Consider the following 15,544-nt stretch of genomic DNA (forward strand, 5'->3'; position numbering starts at 1 on the left):
CACTGTACCTCTCAACCGTTCCACTTTAAGCAGGATATCCTAAAATTACAGAAGCCGTGCCAGCTTCTTACTGGATCCCAGGATGTCCCATTTTCACTCCCATGAGATTGTTGCCTCCAAAGACACACATTTTGGGGGGCTGTGCTCTTGTGTGAGTCAGCTGGCTCCCACAGGAACATGGCCCTGAAAGACCCAGGTCCTGCTTTTCCTCTCCCAGGCTAGGGCCATTTATGTCTCCCTCTCTCCTTGCCTTCTCCCCTTCTTCCTTAGCCCTAGATATACTGGTCTCCTCCCCTTGACCTGTTCATCTGCTCATCTTCCTCTCACATTTGAGGCCCTTGCTGCTGCTGCATAACTTCACCACCACTCTTGGTCTGCCCTGGCATTTTTTTGCCAAGTGCAGGGAAGGGTGAGGGATTCTGCTTCCAGCTGGCAGTTAAGTAACTGAAAACCTGTTAGCTGTTTGCTGTGTCTTTTTGGAATAATGAGCTCAGTGTCCTGGCCGGAGCTGGAACAGACAGGCTGCTGTGTCTTGCAGCTTGCTGCTTAGTGTCCTCCTGCATCACCGATGCCAAGGACAAATGCCCCCTTCATCTCTTGGGCAAGCTGCTTCAGCTGTTGGTATGAAAAAAATAGATGGAGGCTCTTCCACCTGTGAACTGTTCATCACTTTGCTCTTAAGGCTGTGAACTTACAGTATGTGTAAGCCTGTAAGGTCCAATTTGTCTTAAACAGATTTCAGTGAAATTGTTCCTGTCAATGGCTCTGGAATTCCACCCCTTTCCCCCCTTTCCTCTTCAATTCAGAAGATTTTCAAAAGGCACAGCAGGGACTACAATACGAAGCCCGCAACCGCTTCCCACAGCCGTCTATCTACCTCGAGGATCTTTGCTCTTCATTAGTTTCTCTATGAACTAACGAGCAACGGCCCATGCACAGAGCTAGAATGAACCATAAAACATCATTGCTGTTAATGGAGGACAGTCTGTGAAAATATGCCAGTTCCACCACAGGGTGTTGAAGAGGGAGAACTGGAACTCTTACTATACCTCATTCGAATGATGAATGAAAACGCTGAGCCATTTCTCCAAGACAGATGAGCACTCAGAGTTTGCAAAAGGTTGTCTGGGTAGGGCACATCTATAAAACTTGCTGTTTTGAAAGATGACTGCAGAACCTTTCTGTGTGGGTATTAATGGTGCTTAAAATGTATTCTTGAATATACACATCTGCTTACCGTTAAGGTAGATATAAAATAGCACGCCATGCTTCACAACTCTTTCCCTTAATAAATAGATTAGTGCGACCGGCTGCCAGATTTCAGCTTCATAACTTTACTAATGTAAATGGGGAGGGGGGAGAGTTTAGTTATGGATTTGACAAATGCTGCTATCCACTGCTGAACCACCATAATTTTTATCAGGAGATGTGCCGAAGTACCGGTGAATAATTTGGGCATCTGGCAAATTGTAACTTCCATTTCTTCCTCAAAAGAACCATCGCCTATTGTCCATGCCATCTTTCCACTCTGTGGCCAGGAAAGTGCTGTCCACACTGTGATGCCATTGCTTCTCGAGCATATTTTTTATTTCATTCATTATGGTTTCTTTTTGTGAGATGTGGTATAATGCACATGAAAAGAACAGAGATATGTGACCATTAATGCCTAAACAAAACCATCTCATTTATGCGATGAAGCTGAACCTTGAAGGTCTTCTTAGTTTTTTGTTTTGTCTTTTTAATAATATTACTTTGAAAGTCATGGATTGTAAACTTGGCATGTATTAGGCAGATATCATCAGGGTTTGACCTCTGAGGTCATGCAGGTCACATGTTGATTCCCTCTTCCCTTTGTTGCCATTGATGCTGGTGACTGGAAGTCAGGATGCCAGCAATGCAGCCCAGAATCCCCCAGATGTGGGAATCAGGTGATCTCAGAGAGGCAATCACACCTCTCTGAATTGTTGCATGTCTAGACCCCGCAACCATCCCCTCATTGAAGAAGAAAACACATCAGGACACAGATATTAGGTTAATGTTATTGGGCAAATTTTGGCCACAACTTTATTGATTACAGAATTTGAGCGGTAATTGGCTTAGGCATTGAATGGACCAGACTATATCTAACTCTTGTCCGTTGCACAGGGAGTCCGGTAAGGGTAAACCACCAGAAGGGGGAGCCCGGTCGATGCAGACCAACTCGAGCTCCCCCAGGTTTTCCCGATGGGGTCATGTCATGGCCCTAGCCCTGCCCCAGACTTCGGACAAGATCCACACCCACAGATTCCTTTAATGGAATACCCTTAAGCTTGGAGAGGCAGGTGATGGCCACACCTCCCCTCCCCCATCAAAAGGTCAAACAATGCCTAACTGCAAAACCTTACAAAGTTGTGATGATTGCTATGAAGTAGGTGAGAACCAAATGGCCCATACCAATTTGCCAAGTGGAAAAATTCCTACCAGGCCCCTCAATGGTGACCAACCGAGGTCCATATCAAGGCCAATGTAGAAAACCTGCCAAAAGGGAGGGAGGGAGAATGAGGAAGCGAGCCAAGAAGAAGCTTGCACCCCCAATTAAATGGTCCCGGCCACGCCCCCACCAGCCAGCAGATTGGCTGGCTGGTCACTGGCAAAGCCAGGATCCCCTGGGTAACGTGGGACTACATCCCCCATCCCCAGAGAAGAGTGGGTGGCCACGCGGTCCACCGCAACTCCTCCCCACAGTGAAGTGGGGCGGACTTGCATATCCTCAGTCAGGGCAGCTAGTTACAGAAGTTGGCTATGAAATCCTGCCTCCCTTGCTGATTCACTGACTCAGATATTTGTTGGCATGTGGACCTGAGTGACCAACAGTACTGCTGTGATTTATTATTTATAAATTGGTTAGCAAGATGCCCATCTTTATGACTGGCTGATGTAATTAGTTATTTAATGGGTAGCATGTAAATATTCAGGTAGTTGTATCTGATACCACAGGAGGACATTCTCAGTGCAGTCCTGCATTCTGCTTACATGTTGTTGTTAACCAGGAGTAGAATTAGTTCTGTACACACACACACACACACACACACACAAATGTGCAAGATTTCCCATTCTAAACCCCACTGCTAATCTTATCCAAGACCTAAAAAGATTATGATTGCTGCACATGCATAATTCAGCCCTTATTTAAAGGTCCCTCACCCTCCATTTTCTTCCATTGACCTTCATTGATTTTCTGCTGCTTGCAATTTGCGGCAGCTCTTCGAATGTCACCTATTTCATTTTAAATTGGTAACACTACGTTGGGCCATGCAAGAAAGATCTTAACTGGTTAGAATACATAGGGGATTTCAGTAATGCAAAATGCAAAATGCATGCAATTTGAATCCTCAAAAAAAAAGAGAAAAAAAAGTTCCCTGTAGTCTAGCTTCACTAATCCTCGTCTTTAAAAGCAATTGCATTTAAATATCAACTAACCTACATATTGAGAGCTAGCACAGTATGGCAACTAAGAGGATGAATTCCATGACAGGAAGTCTCTGATTCACAGCTCACCTTTTAAATGGCATTAGACAAGCCACAGTCTTTCTTAGCCATAGGGTTAATAAAGTTGGTCTGCAGAACACAGACTTTGTAAGGATACCTGAGTTAATGATTGTGAAGTGGTTTGAATTAGGACAGAGTCAAAAGGGAAGTCCTTTCTTTTTCTTCTTTTGCCGAAGCACACAGTGACTTTGGGTATTGCTCCAAAAGCGAATGGAAAATCGATCTATCTATTTATTTGTCCATTTATTCAACTTATAGCATGCGCTTCTTCCACAAGGAGCCCAGGGTGGCAGAGTGGGATTGGTCCATTCAGAGAATGGGCAATCCTACTCCGGAATGAATTTGCTTCATTTTCAACTGGATTTGTCAACTCTTGGTAACGTTGTGTCAGGAACGTCCCTTTCCAGAGCAACAGCGAGGACCCCAAAGGGGAGGGATGGCAGGCTGGGGAAAACAGGGGCTTGCCTTCTTCCCATGCTGAGGGTGGTGCAAGCCCCTCCTGTCCTGGAATGCAGGCTGTAAATTCCCGAGGTAGCATAGGTCAGACAGAGGCAAGTTCAGAGGAATTGCAGCCTTTAGACATCGCTCCGAGGGGGGTGGAGATGTCTCCAGAGGGAGATGGGCAAACTGTCCCCATGCACATGGCAAAGGAGTAGGGTCCAGGCTTGGCTTCAGTCCAACAGGAGGAAGGGCAGCCGATGGAGGATATCCTGTTGGAGGAGGACCCGCTTTTTAGTGAGCTCAATGTCATCTTCGGCAGATGATTGAGCTGTGAGCTTGGACTGAAACTACTGTGTAAATACTAATAAATCTAAGTGCAATTAAACTGCCAGCTTGCCGTGTTCTTGGTGTGAGAGGTACATCTGTAATCCTGACACGTTGTGCCTTTGTTTCTCCTCTTACCTTCCTGCTCCTTTTCCTTTTGTGTGATTTATTTTCTTGTAAGCTTAGGGGAAGGAATTGTCTCATTAAAGTTAGCCCCACAATAGAGGAATGGCAGATCAAACTGATGGACTATGCAGAGATGGCAAAAATGACGGGGAGAAACAGAAACCAGGAAGACCAGAATTTCAACAAAGAATAGGGGGAATTCATAATTTACTTTGGAGACCATTGTAAACAATTGAGCTCTTTAGCAGGATTTGAATAACACTTTTAGTGTAACAAGAACTTGGGATATATGCGATACTTAAAAAAATTGGAGTAAAATATGCAACGGAAAGGGACTAGTGATGGAACCCACAGAAGGGTGGGGAGAAGTCCAGAGATTTGGGTGAATCTTTGTTTATTTGCCTTCTTATTACAGTACTTATAACTTTGAATATAAATTGTAATATGTAAAACCAAATAAAAACTATTATATATAAAAAAGCAACCATCAGTACAGTGGTACCTCGGGTTAAGAACTTAATTCGTTCTGGAGGCCCGTTCTTAACCTGAAACTGTTCTTAACCTGAGTACCACTTTAGGTAATGGGGCCTCCTGCTGCCGCCACACCGCTGCCACACAATTTCTGTTCTCATCCTGAAGCAAAGTTCTTAACCTGAGGTACTATTTCTGGGTTAGCGGAGTCTGTAACCTGAAGCGTCTGTAACCTGAAGCATCTGTAACCCGAGGTAGCACTGTACATCTGAAATAAAATATATGACAAAAGCTTTTTTAAAAAAGTTATTTGTGAGTGGGGCAGCCCAAGTCATTTTGCTACCCAAGATAGATAAGATGGATACTTTAGGGGCACAGGGTGCTGCATCAAGCATGCAATGGATATAAATTTCCATGAATCTCCCAAAGAGACTGATCCCTGGTTCCTTCAACTGCACCAGCTCACAGCTGGTTTAGGGAAAAGTACCAGTCTTCACAGGAGTGAACCAGCAGAATCATTGACTCGGTGGTAGGTATATTGCACTATTTCTGTCTGTGCAACATTAGGATTGCCATGCCATTCAGGGTGGAAAGGTAGGTAAGGTAGTTTAGCTGATGCAAATATTACAAAATATTACCTTGCTGGGCTATTGACAGCAATACGTCACTGTTGGAAGAGAAAGAATGATATTCTCACTGTGTGAACGTAGAGTAACATGGAATATCAATACTTCCATAATAATGTTTCTTGGTTGACAAAATACAGAGCAAAGCTAAAAGTAGAACCCGTTCTCATAGGGGAGATCATATCATGGTAAAAATCTGTGCTAAGTATAAAAAAGATTTAGCATCCTCACAGTCGTCTGTTGCCTAGGTTCTTTATGTTTGTTGCTTTATATGTTAGCCATGAACACTATCATTTGCATATATGTGGCAGATTTATGCCATAGAACACCATCAGGAAGAAAATGCAAGATCATCTCCTTAATTGTTTCTCTCTCGCACACCCTCTCTTTGAAAGAAAAATCTTGTGATGTCTGAAAACAAACAGTGGTCTTCTTTTAAAACCTAATGGTATTTTGATCGCTATGCACCACACATTGCAGGCAGTGCAAGAACACCCAGCCCTATGTACCGGTTACCCAATGGAGATATATCTGCCTGACAGATCTAGCAATCTCAACAAACATAGCAGTTAACATAGAGAAAATATCAAGTGAGTCAAGTGAGTAATCCCTTGCAGGCTGCTAGGGCTGTTTTGGAAGGTTGGGGGGGGGGTATAATGATTTATTGAAAGCACATTTAAATGAAGAAATGTATGTTTGCAATAACATTACATATCTGCATTTTTTTATATATAAAAAAATAGAATTTCAGGTGCCTCTTTAAGAATCCTAGGTTTTAAACAATTTTGGTGGGACATGATTTATTTTCAAAATTCATTTGCCCCGCCTCACCAAAAAATCAATAAAATCCCATGTATACCAACTAAATTATACAAGGGATGATTTTTAAAATATTATTAAAGCAGCAACAGGAGATGCCCATACCACAGGCTGGATGATCTGAGAAACGGCCAGTGAAAATGAAATGTGGGACATTCGTTAGTAATTTCTTGGAAAAGGGCTTTTTGAAGAAAAGTGAAAATGTCAATCCAGCAGCAGAAGAATGGTGTAGAAAGACATAGGTTTGTCTCCAATACTAATCCTACTCAGAGTAGACTTGCTGAAATTATGGAGCCTAAGGTTAATGTTAAAAGTTAATGTTCATTAACTTCAATGAGTCTGTTCTGAGTAGGAAGTAATTGTCTACAACTGATAGAATAGTAATCTACAATTAGTAGTTTTTAATGCACAGGCAGGACAATATTAATGAAATAACTGATATTGTGCGTAATTGGGAAAATTATTCTATAGTGGAATAGGAATATCCCTTAAGAAAATGCATTCACAAAAATAATAGAAGTATTGTAAAGCTGGTGTTTTGAGTACCTGTGACTTTTTTGCTCACAGTTTAAAAATCGTTTATTCATTCATTGTTGTAAATAAGTGTCCCGGACAACAGGTTTGAGAATATTGTTAGATATCTTCACTCCATGCACCTCCAGCAATGATTAGGGTTAAAGATGGGGTGACAGAATGCTTGAAATATCCTTGGGAACAAAGAGACAAGTTTCATAAACCGTCAAGATTGCAGGAATGTGAATATTATTGCAACCCATCCAAATTGTTGGTTGACCAGTGCTGTAGTTTATCTGCTTGGGCTATAAAGCTGGAATTGTAATACTGTTTAGGTGGGAAGTTTAAGTTCCATTAGAATCCTTAGGCAGGCATCCTTAAATAGGATTAGGAGTTAATTCACAAGGTTGAAAATCCATTTTTACTCAGGAATCAGGCTACTTGAAAATGTAGCAGCATCTACATCCTTACCCACCTGCTCTGCTCATGAAGACAGCTCCTGGGACTTAAATCATAGCAATCTCTAGCATTTATAATGCATTTTAGACATTTCACATTATTGTGTTGTGGTCCTTAGACCAAACGTCTAACACAGGTCACTGCTATTATTTCCCTATAGCACCTGGTTATGAAATCACAGTGGACTCCCCTAAAGCCCCCTACTGAGTTCGCAGCTGCAGCAAGATTCGGACCAGCGGCTCCTTGATTCATAGCTCAGTCTCTTCTCTGCTACACTATACCAGCTACCGGTATGTTCATCCATCATTATATTTCTCCTACATTGCATTTGTCATGTATGAAATGTGAGCAGGGCTTTTGCACAAGTAGGCTGGCAAATAGGTCATTTGCATCTGTTCTGAGCTAGCATCACTGGTTGCAGGGGATGCCTAGAGAGAAGGAAAGGGAATTGCACTGCCATCTTCACTAATGCAAATTCAGGATCACTTCTGAAAGCCTATGCAATTGTATAGCCTGCATAGGCTGTGGTCATGTGGGACACTGCAAAAGGCTGCAGCAGATATGACTCCTCACCCATCCCTAGCAGCTTGTCACAGATGAACTCTAAAACTGCACCTTGTTGTTGTTTAGTCATCTAGTCGTGTCTGACTCTTTGTGGCCCCATGGACCAGAACACGCCGGTAGCTTTGAGAACACTGTCCAACCATCTCGTCCTCTGTCATCCCCTTCTCCTTGTGCCCTCCGTCTTCCCCAACGTCAGGGTCTTTTTCAGGGAGTCTTCTCTTCCCATGACGTGGCCAAAGTATTGGAGCCTCAGCTTCAGGATCTGTCCTTCCAGTGAGCACTCAGGGCTGATTTCCTTCAGAATGGAGAGGTTGGATCTTATTGCAGTCCATGGGACTCTCAAGAGTCTCATCCAGCACCATAATTCAAAAGCATCAACTCTTCAGCAATCAGCCTTCTTTATGGTCCAGCTCTTACTTCCATACATCACTACTGAACCTACAGGTGCACAACATGGCTGAAAAAGTCAATTGGATTTAAGCAGCTTAGCTGGAGTCATCGGTGTAAATCCATAAGAAGTATACATTGATTTGATTCTTTTTCTAACCTTTCCCCTCCCCATTAAATTACTGGTGCTGCTTCTTTAGCTGTCTCCGCTCCAGCAATGTTTGGTTTATCTCCCTTCTATTTTATATTTTTGCTTTCTTTTTGTAAGTTCTAGGAGGTGTATAGCCAGTTTGGGGTGGAGGGTTGACTTGGAAGCCCTTATTGATTTAACCTGGTGATTTGAACTAATTGGGCAACTTTTGTTTCCTTTTAGAAAACCGAGTTAGCCAAAATAATAGTTGCCTTTGACTGGACTTAACCATCCAGGGGTCCTTTACATTTTTACCTTACCTTTATAGTGATACATCATTTAAATAGCTTGGAGTCTGTATTTAAAACAAAAATGAAAGTTGAGACAGAAAGCAAATAGTGCTAGTTTACACATCCTTCAAGTGAGTAAATTTGTGTTCTGTGAACTGATTCAAACGTTTAAGATAGTCCTCCTGGGACTGCACCATTTCAGAGTGCAGGTAAGGTGATCACATTTTAGAATACTTCTGTGCACCAGAAAATGATTGGGCGTGGGTTACTAGCCTAGAGTTATCCTGTTGTGCTACTTTTTATTGCTGAGTGATGGAACATTTTAAAATGAAACACCCTTGCCTGAAGTGGTGAAGTCCCAGGAGCAATGTACTATGTGCTTTCCCCTCCGAATGTTTCAATTGGCTTTCAGGCCCAAAATATATGAGTTTGAAAGTTCCACGAGTTAATACTAATGTCATAAAATATTGACCAGAGGGAGACTTCTTCTTTGCTATTCCTGAGGGCAAGACAATAGCTCATGGGCTTAAGCTACAGGAGAGTAGATTTTGAATGAATATTAGGAGAAACATTTCGGTAATAAGTGCAGTTAAAAAACTAAACCAGTTGTCTAAAGCAGAAGAACCTTTGACCTTCCAGATGTTTTCTTGTTGTTTAGTCATTTAGTCACGTCCGACTCTTTGTGACCCCATGAATGAAAGCACGCCAGGCACTTCTGTCTTCCACTGCCTCCCAGAGTTTGGTCAAACTCATGCTGGTAGCTTCAATAACACTGTCCAACCATTTCTTCCTCTGTCGTCCCCTGCTCCTTGTGCCCTCCATCTTTCCCAGCATCAGGGTCTTTTCCAGGGAGTCTTCTCTTCTCATGAGGTGGCCAAAGTATTGGAGTCTCAGCTTCACAATCTGTCCTTCCAGTGAGCACTCAGGGCTGATTTGCTTAAAAATGGATAGGTCTGATCTTCTTGCAGTCCATGGGACTCTCAATAGTCTCCTCTAGCACCATAATTCAAAAGCATCAATTCTTCGGCGATCAGCCTTCTTTACGGTCCAGCTCTCACTTCCATACATCACTACTGGGAAAACCATAGCTTTTACTATACAGACCTTTGTTGGCAGCATCTGTTCCAGATGTTGCTGAACTATAATTCATGTCATAGTTCTGCAACATCTGGGGGGCCAAATATTCCCCACACCTGGCCTAAATGAATGAGGGGGCCTCTATTTTGTTTGGAGGTCCTCAAGCAGAGGCTGCTTGTTTCTTTGTTTCAAAATGTTATAATCTAGAAATACCACTCAAGGAATGGAGAGCCTGGGGGGTAAGGGGCTTTAGTTCCTTGTCCCCCCCCCACTGCAATCCCATTCTGAATCTGAAATTTGCAATAGTAGCGAAACTCTCATTTCCTCCAATGGGCTCTTATACTATGTGTTTCACACAGTTGTTTGTAAAGAATTCCCTGGACACAATTGGGACACCCACTTTACTGGGTGTCCAAATAGCACTGAGTCCTCCTTATTTCAGACAACTGTGCTCAATACACAGTTGTTGGAGGAAGAAGACATTATGTCAGGGTAGGTCTAAAAACGCAGCCTCGCTCCAAGGTAAACACAACTATGTCCTACATGTTAGGAGAGAGAGGTGAATCTGTTTCTCTCCTGCCCTCATTTTCCCCAATCTTAAATTTTGTTTGCGCATTTCCACATACATTTGCATTTAAAAATAGATAAAAGCCAGCATAAATATTTGTATGCCTTCCTGTATGCATTTCTCCTGTTATACACTTTCTGTGTGCATTTTTGCCCAGTACACACATATTGGCAAGCAATTTCACATAATTAAATGCATTTTTGCATGTTATTTTCACCACTATACAAATTTGTGTCCACATATGCTTCACTAACATATGTACTCTTGTATGCATTCTATGGCTAGAGAGCTACATTGCAAAATTCAAAGAAGTTAAAATTTCAAAATACAGCAGCTCTTCAGTCTACAAATTGGTTTGTGAAATATGAACTTTTGTAAATTTTCATTAATACATGCGCCAGTGTGTTTCTCATCATCCCTACGTAAGAGTAATATATGAACAGGGCTACACACTTGCTGCTAAACGACAAGCCCCGCATTAAATTATCATCTGCTGTCTATGTGTCTGTCAATACACTTTTTGCTGGCAAGTTATGCAAACAAAGCTTAATCATTTTACATGCAGTGAGAAAAGCCCACAAAATTATCTAAACAGTGATCATAATGAAACACCCACTGAAAAGAGTCTCTTGATTATATGACATCTCAGTTGTCCTTTGTCAGCTTCAGAATGAACAATAATTACAGTTGTTCAGCATAAAGGAATGGAGGGAGAGAGAGAGAGAGGGAGAGAGAGAGAGAGCAGTGTAAACCATGGTCAAACTCAGCTTCTCTCTACCTAAAAGGATGTAAGGAACTGCACTGAAACATCTAGGGAAATCAGGTAACAAGTAGCAAGGCAGGGGTTGAAGAACCTTTGGCTCCCCAAATGTTGTTGGCCTCCAGTTCACATCAGTCCCAGCTGACATAGCCAGTGGTCAGGGATTATGGAATTTGTAGTCCAACAACATCTGGAAGGCCATAGGTTACTCATCCCTGGTGTCAGGGCAGTGTTAGGACACTATATTAGATGTTCTAGCTCAGAGGTTTTCAACCTTTTTGAGTCCCTGGCTCCCTTGACCAACAACATTCTTTCTACGGCACCCCTGTGAGGCTCAGGAGCCCAGTTAGGTCACCCCTTGCCTGCAGAGCTGGCAGCCTCTCACCCTTTCCTGAACACCCTCCCTTGTGGAGTGTTCCCTCGGCCTCCTCTTCCCTCTCACTGGGAGTCCTTTGGGCAGCCACTGCAGCAGCTTCTGGTCTCTGAGCTGCCCTCTGACCAGCCCCAGAAGAACCATTTGCCTGTGGAGCTTGTAGCTAGGGCTGTCTTAAGCATATGCGGTGCCGGGGTGCAAAGATCCACCTGGCGTGACCCCTCCCCCCGGTTGACCAGTCCCAGGCATGCAGGAGGGTGGAGCCAGTCAGCCGCCTCAGCGTCTCGCTGGCTCGGTTGCTCCCCAAACTCGCAGCGCAGAGCCGCCTGCAGCAGAAGAGCCCGCTGTGGCGCTCTGACTGACGGATGGGCTCTTCCCTGGACTCAACTCTCTGTCCCCGGACTCTTGGCCTGGCGTCCCTGAGAGCCCAGCACCCGGGTGCCCTGCAACCCTAGTGCAGGGCACCTGGCCATGCTTGTAGCCTGGGCTGATGTAACAAACAGCTGTGCAAGCCTTTGAGAGGCAGAGATGTGGGAGGGCATCAGTTTGAAAAAAGAAGGGCCTGCATTCATCAGAACATAATCCATGAAGTGGAAGGGTTCAGATCCATTTACCTGTGCATTACTTGTATTTAGCCTGAAGCAAGATGAACGCTGCACCCCATAGCCGCCTTTGACTGGACTTACCTGTCCAAGGGTCATTTACCTTTTATTTTTTACCTACTTTTCTTCTCAAAATCAAATTCTTCTCCTACAGGTTCTAGTCACACCAGGCGACATGGCTGGGCAGCTGCCGATGGCTCAGCAGTGTCTCCTCGCTATTTCTTCCTCCTCCCAAGCCGTGATGCCACTTCTGCCATACTGCTGGTGCTGTCACCATCACCACCTACTCCTGTCATTTCCAGTTGTGTGTATGGAAGACTTGGCCATCCACCAAATATGAGCTCAAACACAGGGTCGTGATGGCAAAAGAGGCAAGTTGGTGCCAGTTGTTGTCCATTGTAAGGAAAAGCATGGGCATGTGTTCTGAGGGCCCATGGAAAACTGCAGCTGACCCAGAAAACCATCATAATATTAATACACAGTTAACTAAAGTCAGTGTGTAAATTTGATTTGATAGTAAAGAAGCTGTCTTACAGTGTAGCCTGTAAAATACCGTGTGGAATTATGTAATTGCAGGGGTTGAATCTTCTGCGTTTCTTATTTCTTTCCTTCCCTTTTTCGTATATAATTTTACAAAGTTTTCCGTTTTACAATTTAACATACTCATTTACATCCTTAAGATATCAATGACTTCCCTTCTTCTCTTTCCATGGTTCATTTTACATATCATACACCGCTGCATGTTTTATGAAAGCTATACCATTCAGTATTCCATTATTGCATCCATCAAACCTTGTTTACACTGTTGAATTTCTCTTAATGCTGCCAGCGCATTTCTTTGTGCCAGAGAAGTGGGGTCCAGGCTTCCTAGTGTTTGTTGTTGAACATGTAGCTCTGTGCTGAAAGGCATTTTCTCTACACAATAATCCATCTTCACTCACACCAAAATGCTTATCAGATGACTTAATATTTACATTCATTTTTTTAAAGTTCATTATCTAAATTCATAGTGCAAAGCAGATAGTGCATATTCTCATCCAAACTGCTGTTTTTCTGCTCCAATATTACACAAAATATTTTGCATCTGGCCAGCATCAGAACATCCCTGGCATCATGACCGGGTGACACATTAGCCTGGCTGAATGAATGATGTGGGCTTTGGAACACAGCAACTTCAAATATGTAAAACCACCAGAGTCTCAACTCACACACCACCTTTTGACTATCATGACTATTTAATGGCAACCTCCACTGACTTGATTGCAAGTACTATTGACTCATTTTAGTAACCACAATGTAAAAATATGATGGTGTGTTGTTGTTTTTTCTTATTCCCTGTATGTTGGCACTGATTCTCATGACGCAAAATATTTCTCAGCAGAGGACAATCCATTTGCTACCTCTCTGTCATGGGGATCTAATTCCTCATGTCTGCATACCAAATTCTAGGTTATGGGTGGCTGGATGAATTACATAGGGGCATACATAGAGGAACGTCTTTAGAGGAAGGGTTGTAGCTCAGCCAAAGAGCACACGCTTTGCATACAAAAAGTCTCAGGTCTAATCCTTTGCTGCTTTAGTTGGGGCTTGAAAGGCTCCTATTGGAAACCATGGAAAGCAGCTGCCAGCTACATACCTAGATTGATCAATGATCTGACTCAAGTGTATTGCCATCTTCCTGAGTTCCATTTGACATGGACATGATCCAGGTCCCAGGGAGGGTGAAGGAGAAGAACATTTCCACTCACCTCATTTGTATGGTTCTTCTAGCTAGAGAGGAATACTGGAAGAGATGTTTAATATGCCCCCTCCGTGATAAGCTCCATGAAACTCAACCCCAACATTCCTCTGAGGATTTGTCTGAGGAGCAACTTCCAAATGAAGTTTCACTTTTAGGAGAAATCCAGTGCCAATCTAGGAAAGTGCAGAACCACTGCCCCCTCAATAAAACTAACCTTAACCTTAAAAATTATTCAGGCTTAAACAAATCCACTTCAAATTGTTCTGTTGGCATCCATCTGTCTTGAGAGATAATGGAGTGTGCCTCTGGGGGTGAAGTCAACCTGCTTCATTAGCAGCACTGAAGTGACCTCCCTAGGACACAAGCCTTGGCAGTGTGTATGGAGGTCCTGGGCTGCCCAGAGGACAAGACGTCCTTCTTGGCCTCGCTGATGTGGTATAAAGGAAAGCAGAGCAATATGTTTGGCACCAGGTGGGCTGCAGGAGTTGCCAGAACGAGGCGTACAAGGTGCCATTCAACCACCTTAGGGACTCCATTTCAGAATTGTGTAGGGTTTAACCCTTAGTAATTTAGACAGCATCTTAAAAAGCAGAGACATCACCTTGCCAGCGAAGGTCTGTATAGTTAAAGCTATGGTTTTCCCAGTAGTGATGTATGGAAGTGAGAGCTGGACCATAAAGAAGGCTGATCACCGAAGAATTGATGCTTTTGAATTATGGTGCTGGAGGAGACTCTTGAGAGTCCCATGGACTGCAAGAAGATCAAACCTCTCCATTCTGAAGGAAATCAGCCCTGAGTGCTCACTGGAAGGACAGATCTTGAAGCTGAGACTCCAATACTTTGGCCACCTCATGAGAAGAGAAGACTCCCTGGAAAAGACCCTGATGTTGGGAAAGATGGAGGGCACAAGGAGAAGGGGACAACAGAGGACGAGGTGGTTGGATAGTGTTCTCAAAGCTACCAGCATGAGTTTGACTAAACTGTGGGAGGCAGTGGAAGACAGGAGTGCCTGGCGTGCTCTGGTCCATGGGGTCACGAAGAGTCAGACACGACTAAACAACTAAACAACAACAACAAAATTTGGCCTAAATTCTAGTTTTTTAGAAGGAGGGAGAATTGCCTCCATAGAATGATGATCAGACCACCACATGTGTAAATAGTAGCAAAGCACACTGGTGAGATATTTGGTGCCAAATATAGCAGTCTCTATGGTATTGAGTTTGGGAAACAAATGCTCAAAAGCCTTGAATATCCTTGAAATCCATCAGCGACATAAACAACCATGTCGTTTTCACATATTAAAATTCCTGAAATTATCCTGTATGGAAGATTACAAATATTTCTTGTCTTTTGAGTAGTAGACTATCCCCACACCATCTGTGTCATAACATCATACAAGTTTAGTTCACAGTTCTTTCAGGAACATCTGAGCGATTTAAATAAGAAGAAATGCATCTGAGGAAGGGAAGACCACCCTAATGTTTTCCTTTATGTGCAGGTGTGTTAGAAAGAGTGAGAGAGATTACCAAGCCCCTGTCCCCATTCATCACACACACCAATGGCTCAGAGCAATTTTCTTCTCCCTTTGTGTCCCAAGGGTCCCAGTATAGATTTTCATTTCTGCCAGCTGGCCTGAGCTAAGGAACACTATGTACCTGACACTCTGCCTTGATGAGCTGCTTTTTATTGTCCATGTAAATACTCATTCTTATGCCAGAACTGTAGAGAAGGAGATTGTCCTCCTA

General features: G+C 43.2%; 1 long non-coding RNA gene across 1 annotated transcript; it reads left to right on the forward strand.

Moving 5' to 3' along the window:
* The first annotated feature begins 510 nt into the window (after positions 1-510).
* On the forward strand, positions 511-12,335 carry LOC310681783. Its single transcript, XR_014513616.1, has 3 exons — positions 511-621; positions 7,468-7,597; positions 12,213-12,335. It is a non-coding gene; the product is annotated as an uncharacterized lncRNA (long non-coding RNA).
* The last annotated feature ends 3,209 nt before the right edge of the window (positions 12,336-15,544 follow it).

Source organism: Podarcis tiliguerta (genome assembly GCF_965153285.1).
Source record: "Podarcis tiliguerta genome assembly, chromosome: 7".
Classification (NCBI taxonomy): domain Eukaryota; kingdom Metazoa; phylum Chordata; class Lepidosauria; order Squamata; family Lacertidae; genus Podarcis; species Podarcis tiliguerta.